This window comes from Episyrphus balteatus, chromosome 1 (assembly GCF_945859705.1).
Source record: "Episyrphus balteatus chromosome 1, idEpiBalt1.1, whole genome shotgun sequence".
Taxonomy (NCBI): Eukaryota; Metazoa; Arthropoda; class Insecta; order Diptera; family Syrphidae; genus Episyrphus; species Episyrphus balteatus.
In genome coordinates this window covers 53,709,486-53,723,059 of record NC_079134.1, presented here as the reverse complement: position 1 = coordinate 53,723,059, position 13,574 = coordinate 53,709,486, and the positions used below count along the sequence as shown (strand labels likewise).

The 13,574-nt window shown below is 33.7% G+C and overlaps 5 long non-coding RNA genes across 7 annotated transcripts; 2 read left to right on the top strand and 3 right to left on the bottom strand.

Annotated features, from left to right (window-relative positions):
* Positions 1 to 5,176: 5,176 nt before the first annotated feature.
* On the top strand, positions 5,177 to 7,854 carry LOC129920899 (uncharacterized). The gene is made up of 5 exons (XR_008773415.1): positions 5,177 to 5,281; positions 5,398 to 5,760; positions 5,816 to 6,338; positions 7,315 to 7,427; positions 7,496 to 7,854. It is a non-coding gene; the product is annotated as an uncharacterized LOC129920899 (long non-coding RNA).
* On the bottom strand, positions 6,235 to 7,325 carry LOC129920900 (uncharacterized). The gene is made up of 3 exons (XR_008773416.1): positions 6,953 to 7,325; positions 6,387 to 6,887; positions 6,235 to 6,328 (listed from the first exon to the last, which is right to left on the bottom strand). It is a non-coding gene; the product is annotated as an uncharacterized LOC129920900 (long non-coding RNA).
* Positions 7,855 to 7,898: 44 nt separating the features above from the next.
* On the bottom strand, positions 7,899 to 9,094 carry LOC129920901 (uncharacterized). Its single transcript, XR_008773417.1, has 4 exons — positions 9,048 to 9,094; positions 8,810 to 8,986; positions 8,512 to 8,755; positions 7,899 to 8,455 (listed from the first exon to the last, which is right to left on the bottom strand). It is a non-coding gene; the product is annotated as an uncharacterized LOC129920901 (long non-coding RNA).
* Positions 9,095 to 9,628: 534 nt separating this feature from the next.
* LOC129920898 (uncharacterized) lies at positions 9,629 to 11,896 on the top strand. Of its 3 annotated transcripts, none has more exons than XR_008773413.1 (6): positions 9,629 to 9,784; positions 9,874 to 10,390; positions 10,449 to 11,301; positions 11,359 to 11,522; positions 11,578 to 11,726; positions 11,793 to 11,896. It is a non-coding gene; the product is annotated as an uncharacterized LOC129920898 (long non-coding RNA). The 3 variants fall into 3 exon arrangements; XR_008773414.1 differs by lacking the exon at positions 11,793 to 11,896 and having other exon boundaries at positions 9,874 to 10,026; positions 10,112 to 10,390; positions 11,578 to 11,778; XR_008773412.1 differs by lacking the exon at positions 11,793 to 11,896 and having other exon boundaries at positions 11,578 to 11,778.
* LOC129920897 (uncharacterized) lies at positions 11,870 to 13,472 on the bottom strand. Its single transcript, XR_008773411.1, has 3 exons — positions 13,333 to 13,472; positions 12,200 to 13,227; positions 11,870 to 12,133 (listed from the first exon to the last, which is right to left on the bottom strand). It is a non-coding gene; the product is annotated as an uncharacterized LOC129920897 (long non-coding RNA).
* Positions 13,473 to 13,574: the final 102 nt, after the last annotated feature.

Here is a 13,574-nt window from a genome sequence, read left to right as displayed (position 1 = left end):
AAATTTGACAAGAATTAATCAATTTTCGCTTAAAAAGTGGCTTAAACTTAACGCATCAAAGCGTGGCTTATACCAAAATTTGTTGTTCGAGACCCTCGAATTAGTTGTGCCATTTTCAATTTTGTCGCTCACTGTTTTCAATCAAATTGAGTGTTGTTCCGCTAACTTGACACGAATTTACCAAGTTTCGCTTAAAAGGTGGCTTAGACTTAACGCATCAAAGCCTGGCTTACACCTGAATTTGCCGTTCGGGACCCTCGATTTAATTGTACCAAATTCAATTTTGTCGCTCACTGTTTTCATTAAAAAGTGTGATGTTTCGCTAACTTGACGTGTCAACTTAGCGAGGCACCCTCCAAAAAGTGGCTTAAACTTAACGCATCAAAGCGTGGCTTATACCTGAATTTGCCGTTCGGGACCCTCGAATTAGTTGTGCCATTTTCGATTTTGTCGCTAACTGTTTTCCTTCAAATTTTCGATATTTTCCAAATTTGACAAAAATTTACCAATTTTCGTTAAAAAAGTGGCTTAAACCTAACGCATCAAAGCGTGGCTTATACCAAAATTTGCCGTTTGAGACCCTCAAATTAGTTGTGGCATTTTCAATTTTGTCGCTCACTGTTTTCCTTCAAATTTTCGACATTTTCCAAATTTGACAAAAATTTACCAATTTTCGCTTAAAAAGTGGCTTAAACCTAACGCATCAAAGCGTGGCTTATACCAAAATTTGTTGTTCGAGACCCTCGAATTAGTTGTGCCATTTTCAATTTTGTCGCTCACTGTTTTCAATCAAATTGAGTGTTGTTCCGCTAACTTGACACGAATTTACCAAGTTTCGCTTAAAAGGTGGCTTAGACTTAACGCATCAAAGCCTGGCTTACACCTGAATTTGCCGTTCGGGACCCTCGATTTAATTGTACCAATTTCAATTTTGTCGCTCACTGTTTTCATTAAAAAGTGTGATGTTTCGCTAACTTGACGTGTCAACTTAGCGAGGCACCCTCCAAAAAGTGGCTTAAACTTAACGCATCAAAGCGTGGCTTATACCTGAATTTGCCGTTCGGGACCCTCGAATTAGTTGTGCCATTTTCGATTTTGTCGCTAACTGTTTTCCTTCAAATTTTCGATATTTTCCAAATTTGACAAAAATTTACCAATTTTCGTTAAAAAAGTGGCTTAAACCTAACGCATCAAAGCGTGGCTTATACCAAAATTTGCCGTTTGAGACCCTCGAATTAGTTGTGGCATTTTCAATTTTGTCGCTCACTGTTTTCCTTCAAATTTTCGACATTTTCCAAATTTGACAAAAATTTACCAATTTTCGCTTAAAAAGTGGCTTAAACCTAACGCATCAAAGCGTGGCTTATACCAAAATTTGCCGTTTGAGACCCTCGAATTAGTTGTGGCATTTTCAATTTTGTCGCTCACTGTTTTCCTTCAAATTTTCGACATTTTCCAAATTTGACAAAAATTTACCAATTTTCGCTTAAAAAGTGGCTTAAACCTAACGCATCAAAGCGTGGCTTATACCAAAATTTGTTGTTCGAGACCCTCGAATTAGTTGTGCCATTTTCAATTTTGTCGCTCACTGTTTTCAATCAAATTGAGTGTTGTTCCGCTAACTTGACACGAATTTACCAAGTTTCGCTTAAAAGGTGGCTTAGACTTAACGCATCAAAGCCTGGCTTACACCTGAATTTGCCGTTCGGGACCCTCGATTTAATTGTACCAATTTCAATTTTGTCGCTCACTGTTTTCATTAAAAAAGTGTGATGTTTCGCTAACTTGACGTGTCAACTTAGCGAGGCACCCTCCAAAAAGTGGCTTAAACTTAACGCATCAAAGCGTGGCTTATACCTGAATTTGCCGTTCGGGACCCTCGAATTAGTTGTGCCATTTTCGATTTTGTCGCTAACTGTTTTCCTTCAAATTTTCGATATTTTCCAAATTTGACAAAAATTTACCAATTTTCGTTAAAAAAGTGGCTTAAACCTAACGCATCAAAGCGTGGCTTATACCAAAATTTGCCGTTTGAGACCCTCAAATTAGTTGTGGCATTTTCAATTTTGTCGCTCACTGTTTTCCTTCAAATTTTCGACATTTTCCAAATTTGACAAAAATTTACCAATTTTCGCTTAAAAAGTGGCTTAAACCTAACGCATCAAAGCGTGGCTTATACCAAAATTTGCCGTTTGAGACCCTCGAATTAGTTGTGGCATTTTCAATTTTGTCGCTCACTGTTTTCCTTCAAATTTTCGACATTTTCCAAATTTGACAAAAATTTACCAATTTTCGCTTAAAAAGTGGCTTAAACCTAACGCATCAAAGCGTGGCTTATACCAACATTTGTTGTTCGAGACCCTCGAATTAGTTGTTCCATTTTCAATTTTGTCGCTCACTGTTTTCAATCAAATTGAGTGTTGTTCCGCTAACTTGACACGAATTTACCAAGTTTCGCTTCAAAGGCGGCTTAGACTTAACGCATCAAAGCCTGGCTTACACCTGAATTTGCCGTTCGGGACCCTCGATTTAATTGTACCAATTTCAATTTTGTCGCTCACTGTTTTCATTAAAAAGTGTGATGTTTCGCTAACTTGACGTGTCAACTTAGCGAGGCACCCTCCAAAAAGTGGCTTAAACTTAACGCATCAAAGCGTGGCTTATACCTGAATTTGCCGTTCGGGACCCTCGAATTAGTTGTGCCATTTTCAATTTTGTCGCTAACTGTTTTCCAAATTTGGAAAATGTCAAAATTTTGAAGGAAAACAGTGAGCGACAAAATTGAAAATGCCACAACTAATTCGAGGGTCTCAAACGGCAAATTTTGGTATAAGCCACGCTTTGATGCGTTAGGTTTAAGCCACTTTTTTAACGAAAATTGGTAAATTTTTGTCAAATTTGGAAAATATCGAAAATTTGAAGGAAAACAGTTAGCGACAAAATCGAAAATGGCACAACTAATTCGAGGGTCCCGAACGGCAAATTCAGGTATAAGCCACGCTTTGATGCGTTAAGTTTAAGCCACTTTTTGGAGGGTGCCTCGCTAAGTTGACACGTCAAGTTAGCGAAACATCACACTTTTTAATGAAAACAGTGAGCGACAAAATTGAAATTGGTATAATTAAATCGAGGGTCCCGAACGGCAAATTCAGGTGTAAGCCAGGCTTTGATGCGTTAAGTCTAAGCCACCTTTTAAGCGAAACTTGGTAAATTCGTGTCAAGTTAGCGGAACAACACTCAATTTGATTGAAAACAGTGAGCGACAAAATTGAAAATGGCACAACTAATTCGAGGGTCTCGAACAACAAATTTTGGTATAAGCCACGCTTTGATGCGTTAGGTTTAAGCCACTTTTTAAGCGAAAATTGGTAAATTTTTGTCAAATTTGGAAAATGTCGAAAATTTGAAGGAAAACAGTGAGCGACAAAATTGAAAATGCCACAACTAATTTGAGGGTCTCAAACGGCAAATTTTGGTATAAGCCACGCTTTGATGCGTTAGGTTTAAGCCACTTTTTTAACGAAAATTGGTAAATTTTTGTCAAATTTGGAAAATATCGAAAATTTGAAGGAAAACAGTTAGCGACAAAATCGAAAATGGCACAACTAATTCGAGGGTCCCGAACGGCAAATTCAGGTATAAGCCACGCTTTGATGCGTTAAGTTTAAGCCACTTTTTGGAGGGTGCCTCGCTAAGTTGACACGTCAAGTTAGCGAAACATCACACTTTTTAATGAAAACAGTGAGCGACAAAATTGAATTTGGTACAATTAAATCGAGGGTCCCGAACGGCAAATTCAGGTGTAAGCCAGGCTTTGATGCGTTAAGTCTAAGCCACCTTTTAAGCGAAACTTGGTAAATTCGTGTCAAGTTAGCGGAACAACACTCAATTTGATTGAAAACAGTGAGCGACAAAATTGAAAATGGCACAACTAATTCGAGGGTCTCGAACAACAAATTTTGGTATAAGCCACGCTTTGGTACGTTAAGTCTAAGTCACTTTTTAAGCATATTGATAAATTCGTGTCAAATTTGGAAAATGTCAAAAATTTGAATGAAAACAGTGAGTCACAAAATTTAAATTGGTACAACTAATTAACGACAAATTAGCGGCAAATTCCTTCATACTCAGTTTTTCAAAAAAACGTTTTTTAGAGATGGTGTTTCGCTAAGTTGATATCAAGTTAGCGAAACAACACATTTCCTTATGAAATTATGGAGCTGTAAAATCGAAATTATCACAACTAATTAACGACTAATTAATAGCAAATTATGACATACTCAAATGTTCAAAAAGACCTTTATTAACGGCCATATTATTCACTAGTTTAAAAAATACATCTGGATGTAAACAATGTCAAATGTCAAAAATAAATCCAATTCCATAATATTCACTACTTAAATCCAATCTTAAATCCAATTTTTTAAATCCAATCTCGTTAAATCCAAACAAATTTAAACTGCTCTCTGGAGGTCCGTTTAGCTTTATAAATCCAGATATAAAATTCATTTTCACAGTGTTCAGCTGTTTTGTCAAGTATTTTGTGAAGGAAAAATAAAGATAAATGCAAATTATACAAAATTAATTGAATAATCACATAATTTTTTTTTGAGTGAATAATATGAACAAACAATTAAATCCTTGGATTTATGAAATTCAGATTTAATGCATTGGATTTAAAATTAACTTTAATCCAAACTAAATTCAGAGTGAATAATATGGCCGTAAGAGTTGTTGTTTCGCTAAGTTGATATCAAGTTAGCGAAACATCAAAAATATATATGAAAACAATGAACGACAAAATCAAAATTACCACAACTAATTAACGACTAAATAACGGCAAATTATGCACCAAGTCCCGTTTGGATCGGTGAATGTTGTTTCGCTAAGTTGACACTCATGAAATTTTAACAAAAAATACCATCGAGTATTATAGCAAAGTCATTGACCTATTATATATGGACTGCTAGTTGATTCTCGTTTCCATACAAAATTTTTCAAAATGTGGTTCAATGATTACTAGCGCCTGTGGAAGAAAGTGGTAAATAGAACTCAGTTAACGTAGCGACATCTACCGTCAGATTGCTTGAACTACCATTTTTGTGCATAGAAACTATGGCCATCTACATTTTTTGGCTATAAAAATCAGTAGCACTTGTCTTTTTTGAAGTCTACTTTTTGACGTTTTGGAAGAAAGAATTCTTTCAGAAAAAAAAGTATTTTAAAATGTTTGTGTGAAACAAAATATCGGGGTAAAATAATTGAATCGTGTTGGAAAAAGGTTTTTATTTAAATTTATTAATATCCGAAAGTTATTAAAAAGTAGAATTAAATCGTTTAAAAAAAATTATAAATTGTAAATCTTTTTTCAATAATTTTCCTTTTGCTTTTTTTCAGATGCAATGGAATCGTGTTGGATGGAAGGAGGGCCAAATGCCCCCGCAAACTAGATACATACCTCCATTTATATCAATAAAAAGTCTAGTAAGAGTACAATTCATCAACAACAGCATCCGAAACAGCATTATCACACCAACATCAACAATAACAGCTTAAGCACCAATCACAACAGCTGAATCTCGATATGATCCGCCAGTCCATTTTTTAAAATCCCGGCTGCAGAAATTTATGCGAGGACGAGCACAAGATGCCAATTTATAACATGGAACCAATCGACAAAATAAGCCTCCTCAAACGGAATAAATGCCCGAACAGCCAGGACCATCAAATGTCTGGAACGGGATATAACGCAAAATTAAGGTTAGATGAATAAATTATTATATTTTCTACTCAACACCTTTTTGTATGTTTCTAGTTCATATGGAATACTTCCAACATCTCGGTCATACTGGCCAATGTGTGGATAAATGCAAAAGACCTGCATAGGTACAAGGTACTAGGAATATACGAATTCGTTTGCAAATAAAGATTATTGCCCAGTAAATGATGGTTGTCGGTGATTTTAATGAAATGTTCATGCCCTTATTCGATGGTGTCCTTGTCGATCCAGAAAAATCTGTAGCTGGAACAAACTCCTAATATATTTGTTGACAAAAGGAAAAGAATCATATCTTTTGCCAGCCAGACAAGCTGATCTAAAACCACTCAAAGTATGAAATTGTGCTGAAAAGCTGCTCGTTTTCAATTCATTGTTGCTGATAATGTGAAGATTCTGAAAAACTTCATAATCGTGACGATCGTAAACGAAACAGGGAAAGAGAAAACTGACTAGAGTGCGTGCTCAGTAGATATGTTTATATATTCATATGTGGATATCGCTTAAATTGAGCGAGTTCAAGGTTAACAGGAGGAGAAGTCTATAAATACACTATTTTCAGGTAAGTCAGGATAATTTATTCAATACAAGAATTAAAAAAGGCTAGTACCTGGGACACACTTGTAGTAGTATAGATACTATACTACGCTAAAAACCCAAGTATCTATACTAGGGATTTTGCGAATATTCGCATCCGCATCCCCAATATCAATGCTTTTGAATTCCAAAACCAGTTCTCTTGTTGAAGTTTAGAATGTCATGTTATTATGAAAGTTGTGAAGTGTCCACAGGAAAAAACAGCACTAGTCCATTACATGACAACTCATTCCGAGAAAAACGCAATTTAAAATTTTGTTCACAAATACAACTTAGAAGATTAGGCACATCATTTATTAATTTTTTTTAGCAAGGTTTAAATTTGTTTTCTAAAAGTAGGGATGCCATCACATAGTGCTCAGTAAATACTACAAGACCTCATAATTTATTGTTGTTGTGCCGTTTTTCTTCTGGACCCTTCATGTGCATGGACGTGGTAAGGTTGACACTTGACAACAGTACTTTGTATTTAAAAGATTTTCTAATCCAAAGTAAATGTCCGATGCAAAAAAAACTGTTTATAAAAATCCTTGTTAGCTACGAATACGAACACAATAAACAAAATCATTGTATATATACCTTCTTGAATGCGTTTTCTTTGAGGATTTCCAAGAATATGCTTTTCGCATCATCGCCTTAAGTTGAATTGTCCAAACTGAACACGAATTCTTTCAATTTCTTCCAACCGATCTGTTGATTGCTTGCAAAAACAGTGCTCCTATTTTTTGTAAGGTACTTTTGATGGAAGAATTCTTTGGGCATAGTGAATGCAGGCATATGCGGATGCAATGCAATGAAACTTTCAATTATAGACTCGCAATCTTATTGAATGTCCAAGGCCATAGTTTCTTTTAGTTTATTCGTTTATTCTAAAAAAAAAAAATCAGACAGTAAACAAAAACACTATTCTTGCATTTTGCTGTAATGTCATTTCTTTTTAGATCTGTTTGAGTTGAATTTTAAAAATTTTCCATAAGAGATGATCGACAGTCGCGGGCAGTTACGGAGTTTGTGGAAACAGAACCTAACAATTCTGAACCTCAATTCTTTGCAAGTATTTTTTTCTAAGAAAATTAAGCAAATCTCTTACTTAACAAATTTATCCAAAATTTTCCTTTTTAGGAATGAAAATCGAAGAAGTAGCTCCAGCACAAGAACTACACCAAGCTAAAATCGGAGAATGTAAGAGAAAATCAATACCTCATAGCAGATTTTTACGAAACACTCAACACTTTGTGTCGTATACCAACTGTGTCCTAAAATTGTTGTCATCGAAACTCCAAATGCAAAAACCATGAAGGAAGAATGAAAAAAGCGCCATTTGTTAGAAGATTAACATCAACAATGTAGTCTAGGGCTTTTAATTATTTCTAAAGAATACATCTTTTTATTATTGTTATTCTTGTAAAGACTTTTTATACGAATATTTTATATTACATAATTATGCAGGTATGTGTGTATTTTTGTAATTATTTTATTTTATTTTATTTTTAAATTAAATCTAATTGATAGAATCTTCACAAAAAATATCAAATGTGTTGTTTTTGTTATCATAGTTAAAACAAGATTTACAAAAGAAACTTGAAATTCTTGTAAAAGAATACGTAATGCACCGCTAATTTTTTGACTAAAATAATTTAAGGGCATAATAATAATACTGTCACCTATGTTTCCAATAGAGAAGATTTAAGTCATTGGCACTTCGGACAGTCAAAGTCAATTGACTCGATGTAGAATGCATGGCAAACGAACAGCTGTTCGCCACAAAGAAGTAGGAAATGGATGAACTGTAGAAAGTTCCGGCACTTGTTTCTAGATTTTCTCTTTTTGCGCGTTTGGTTTCTTCCGAACTTTCTTGGTAAAGCTTTTTCTTTTCTGTTTACATATCGAGGGGTAAGGAAATTAAATCTGGCAATCGTATGATTAACATCGAGCAGAGGTTGATTAGCATTTTGAATTGTAATGCGATATTTTACAAAGAAGCGGATAAATTTTTCGCCCGCGAGTATTTTGTTCTTCAGGAATGTATAAATAGGATACAGCACCAGCAGTAGGTCGACAATTGTAAAACTCTGATGCAATCTACGAATTGAAAATTTTCGTTAAATAAAACAAAGTAAATGAATATGTCTCCTTACTCGTTTGTAATAATATTAGCGACGTTTGGTTATACACCAGGCCATGATCCTGCATTATATGTAAAAACTTACTCGTCAATTTTTTCTAATTCCAACTCCTCCCAATCAGACTCGAATGCTTTAAATCCTTCTTGCCTAATTGGTTGCAAGGTGTTGTCCAGTTCTCCACACATTTATGCAACTCTCGATATGCCTGAAGGGCTACCATTAGTCTTGCAAGGATTTCAGTTGGCATTGGTAATCCCTTCAAAGAAAAAAAATTAAATCAAATGGATAAAAACGGTGCTATTGAACTTACCACTATGTCATATTTTAAAGACGAATTTATAGGCAAACGAAGTGTATATTGATACATAACTTTTTCGCAACGCTTTGTCTCTGCACATCTCGATAATGGAGTTAGTTTGGTCGATGTATCACTGGGCAATTTGGAAAAAATATTTATTTATAAGAGAGATTGCCGCTGATAGATCATCTGCAGCAAATAAATCAGTGAAAAGATTATATTAATATGTTTTTTTTTAATTTGTTGTTACCTTTTTATTCTTGGTAAACAAAATTCCTTTGACAATTTCTGCAAATAATTAAATTTTTTTTTTTTTTTTGACAATCAAAAGTCACAAAACCTAGATGTCAGAATACTATTTCCCGCTGCCCTACCAAGGGGCGCTACCATAGCTTGAACCTGGTCCTGGCAGTCCATATATAATAGGTCAATGACCTATCGGATAGGCTATCTGGGATATCCGTATCTGGAATATCTTTTTGAACGCGACAAATGTCTAACTATTCAAATAACTTCAAATAAAATATGTTAATATTGGAAAGAGAATATTTATTTTAATTAAGAAAAAGAAATTAAATTTTTTTTATTGTTGCATAGTAGGTATTTGCAAAATTAGCTTGACTTTATTTTTTTAATTGAACAAACAGCTGTTCGTTTTCCACGCTTACGCAAATATTTCTTGTGCGGAAATCTATGTTTCTACAAAGTGAACGAAATAAAATTTGTTTTGTTTTTACTTCAAAACTTATTTTCTGATGTTTTTTCTTGAATTTTTGTATTTGTCCTTTTATTATTTTTACTTTGCTCATTGACCTATTATATATGGACTGCCAGGACCAGGTTCAAGCTATGGTGGCGCCCCTTGGTAGGGTAGCGGGAAATAGTAATTTGACATCTAGTTTTGTGACTTTTGCTTGTCAAAAAAAAAAAAAATAACAAATTAATTGTTTGCCGAAATTTTATGTTTCCCAACCCAAGAATAAAAAGGTAACAAACAATTAAAAATATATTAATATATTCTTTTCACAGTTTTATTCCAAGTTTTTTTAAATTTTTATTCTATTCTTTCATTTCAGAAAACAATTTAACAAAAATGGACAATCTTCTTGAAAAAAAACAATCGATTGCCCTTACTGCTAGCCAAAAATTCACTTCCTTGCATTCCAGAAGGAGGAAGAATAAATTCAATAATTATTCCCTCAGCAGACCTATGGTGCAGAATACGAAGAGTACTTCAAAATAGTCTTCTCCACATCATGTTTTTTAACTTGCATTCTCCTTTAAACATTTTTCATTTTTTTATTTGAATTTCAGTTAAAAAGGAAACTTTCTTTGAATGTTCAGCAGGCATAGCTCATAAGTAACAAAATTGTTACCAAACTAGAAGCTGACATGAGTAAGCCCAATAAACAAACAATCTTACCTATGTCAAAAATCAATGCTCTCTTCGTTAACCTCCCTGTGAGCAAAATCAAAGGTCTTGGGGGGTAAATTTGGCTTTGATGTCTGTGAAAGACTGATAGTCAAGAATCTTGGAAATTTGTTGAATTTTTCTGAAGTTGAACTTTAGAAGAAACTCGACGGAAAAAATAGGTAAGTCATAATTTCTGAGATTCTCTTATAAAAATCCAAAATTCATTCCCTCTCTTAGATTATGGTTGCACTTTATGTGCCGTGGAATAGACCTGGAAGCTGTTACTCCTCGCTTCTACTCGAAAAGCATTGGTTGCTGTAAAAAATTCAAATTTCGAATGGATTTATTCTATTCTGCGACTTTCTTCTCTTCCAATTAAATTAAATATTCGTGGGAGCTCATATCGAACAGCACCTTGTTTATTTAACCAAGTAAATCACATCCTCCTCTTTCCGGAACAATGTCGTCTAGTGGAAGATTTCTAAAAAATAGGGAAGTTCAAAATATTTTCTGTATCGAAATTAAAAAACCGAGCCTGGATTCATCGACGAAAAAATTCTACTATATATATCACAAAACCTGTACCGACTACATTAAGCAAATTGTTTTATTCCTACTCTTAAAAAAATCTTCATCCCAATTCATTCATTAGTTGTAAAACATTTTATTCCCATCCATTAAAAATCATCAAGAAATTCAAGAAATAATTGCACTAACAAAATTATTCTAAATGATGCAAATGCAAATGCATTTGGAACAACGTTCTCAGCAACAAATGGAGCTTATTCTTTATGAAAATACAAAAGAAAAACTCAACCGAGCCTACAAGAGACTTGAGAATGTTAAAATGCTTACAAAAACTGTATCCGATGCACTTACGAATGCCAAACTCATATGGATAACTACACAATTGGATTTGGAACAAATTCGTAACCGATTTAGTAACTTGGATGAATTAAATATGCAATGAAAAATGTACAAACGCTTGTTTGTATGAATATGAAAAGTTTGGAATTCTTTTGAAACATGCTTTGAATGCATTGATAAATAAGAAACCTTATACGTCTGTTTTGGATTTAATCAATGAACTGTAAGTTTTCAATAATACTCGCATTTTGTATGATAAGCTTTACAATGATATTTTTAGCAATCTTGAAGCCTTATGTGTATGATAGTCCTGTTAAATTGGCCATGTTCGAACAAATAAACTTACTCAAACCAATTTTTAATGCAAAAATGAATAAGAAACATTTTGAAATGGATTTTCGGCATTTGCGTTCTCAATTCCAGGAGAATATTCATGAAAAAATGGTACATTTTTTAATTTTGTTTAGACCATAAACTTTAAATTAATAATTTCTTTCAGAACGATGATGCCTTGTTGCAAAAAAATTACTAGATGCCGTTGCTGAGGTTCGAAAAGCAGCTTTTAAAGTACCAGTAATGACGGGAGTCAAATCACTTGGGGGTACAAAGACAAAATGAGGAGAATCAAGTATACCTTGAAATGTTATTGTAATATTTAATTTTTTTTTGAATAAAAGTTAGTTAATATAATAAATTGTAACTTACCATTTTTAGAATATTTCTGTTCACCCTATCCATTCACTGTTCATCTTAACAGCAATCATTTTTAAAGCATTTAATTAAGGACTCAAATTTTGTATGACTTTGTTTTAAAAATATGTTTTTGTATTCTAATATTTTTTTTGAAATATACAATTTAAAAGATATATAAATAAAATAAAAAATGCATGTTAAAAAAAATTATATTTAAATCAGGAGCGCCATCGTTATGATTCGCATTTGAGTGCAGATTGAAATTCTAGTTCTAAATCTCTAATTGAAGATTCCATTTCACTTAAACCACGAGCCGATAACTTTCCATCATCTACTTGACTTTTTACATCATCTCGAAGTATCTTCAAATAAAAAAAGTTTTATAGTTAAATTTAAAATCATGAAATTATATAGGTATAAATAATTACAAGTTCTAAGTCATTCTTAAGTTTTTTCTTTCCGTCATTGATTTTGTTTATCGTATTTCTAAACTATTCCTCATTGGTTGGTAATCGGCTTCACTTAAAATATCAATTTCATATTTATGTGAAATTAATTCCAAGTCCTGATCTTTGATGTGTTCTTCGGCTAATGTTAACTCGATTTCCATTGTCTCTTCATCTAGAATCTCAGAGAATCCATTTGATATAATCGACCCAGCATATTCTTTCGCTGTAACTTGAGTTTTGGAATAGAATTTCACCAACTGAGGATCAAAGTGATTTAGGATATTTTCACACATTCCCAAATAGTTTTGGGGCTCCAATGGATGAAACTCAAACCACAACTGACATTGATTCGTTAGAATTGTAGCAATAATTTCAAAGCAAACAGTAAGACTGTTGGAGAAAATCTTCACAAATGGAAAGATGAATTCCGGGACAAAGTCACTTATGCCAAAGATCTTCAACCAATGACCAAGACATGAGAAAATTTTTATGAGATAACGCCTGGCTGTTGAATCTTTCAACTTTAGGCTGGCATTTAATGCAACAGCTGTTGAGTGAGTTCCCATTTTGACTATTTCTGAAAATTTTGACTTGTTGCAGGGTACATCGAGGAGAGCAGCCCAAATGTGCAACCGATATTTACTTGGATATTGTCCGTATTCATTGTCAAAACAATTCACCGACAGAGCTTTTGGTTGGAACACGGCAGTTCGTAGCATTTGAACACAGTTCTGGGCTGATTTAAGACAGTCAATCAATGCGCTAACAATAAATGTTGCCCTCTCCTGTGTGCCTTATCGTGCTAAGGAACTCTTTATCTTTGGATAGAGGAACCCTAAAACAGTCTGTGGGCTCTATTATCGACATCAATCGCCATTAGCTGAGATTTGGTCGTCTGGCAAAAAAGTATGTTGTCATTATTTTTGGGAAAGATCCAGGATCTGTCTAGTTTGCGGGGTATTTGGCCCTTCTTCCATCCAACACGATTCCATGTGATAAATTTGCATCTGAAAAAAGAAAACAAAAAGGAAATTATTGAAAAATTATTTGAGCTGAACTATTTAATTCTAATTTTTAATAACTTTCAAATATTAATGAATTTAAATAAAAACCTTTTTCCAACATGATTCATTGCACATTTTTCTTGGCACAAACATTTAAATACATACTTTTTTTTCTGAAAACTGAAAGAATTCTTCGTTCTTCCAATACGTCAAAAAGTAGACTTCAAAAAAGACAGATGCTACTGATTTGTATAGCAAACAAAATGTAGATGGCCATAGTTTCTATGCACAAAAATGGTAGTTCAAGCGATCTGCCGGAAGATGTCGCTACGCTAACTGAGTTCTATTTA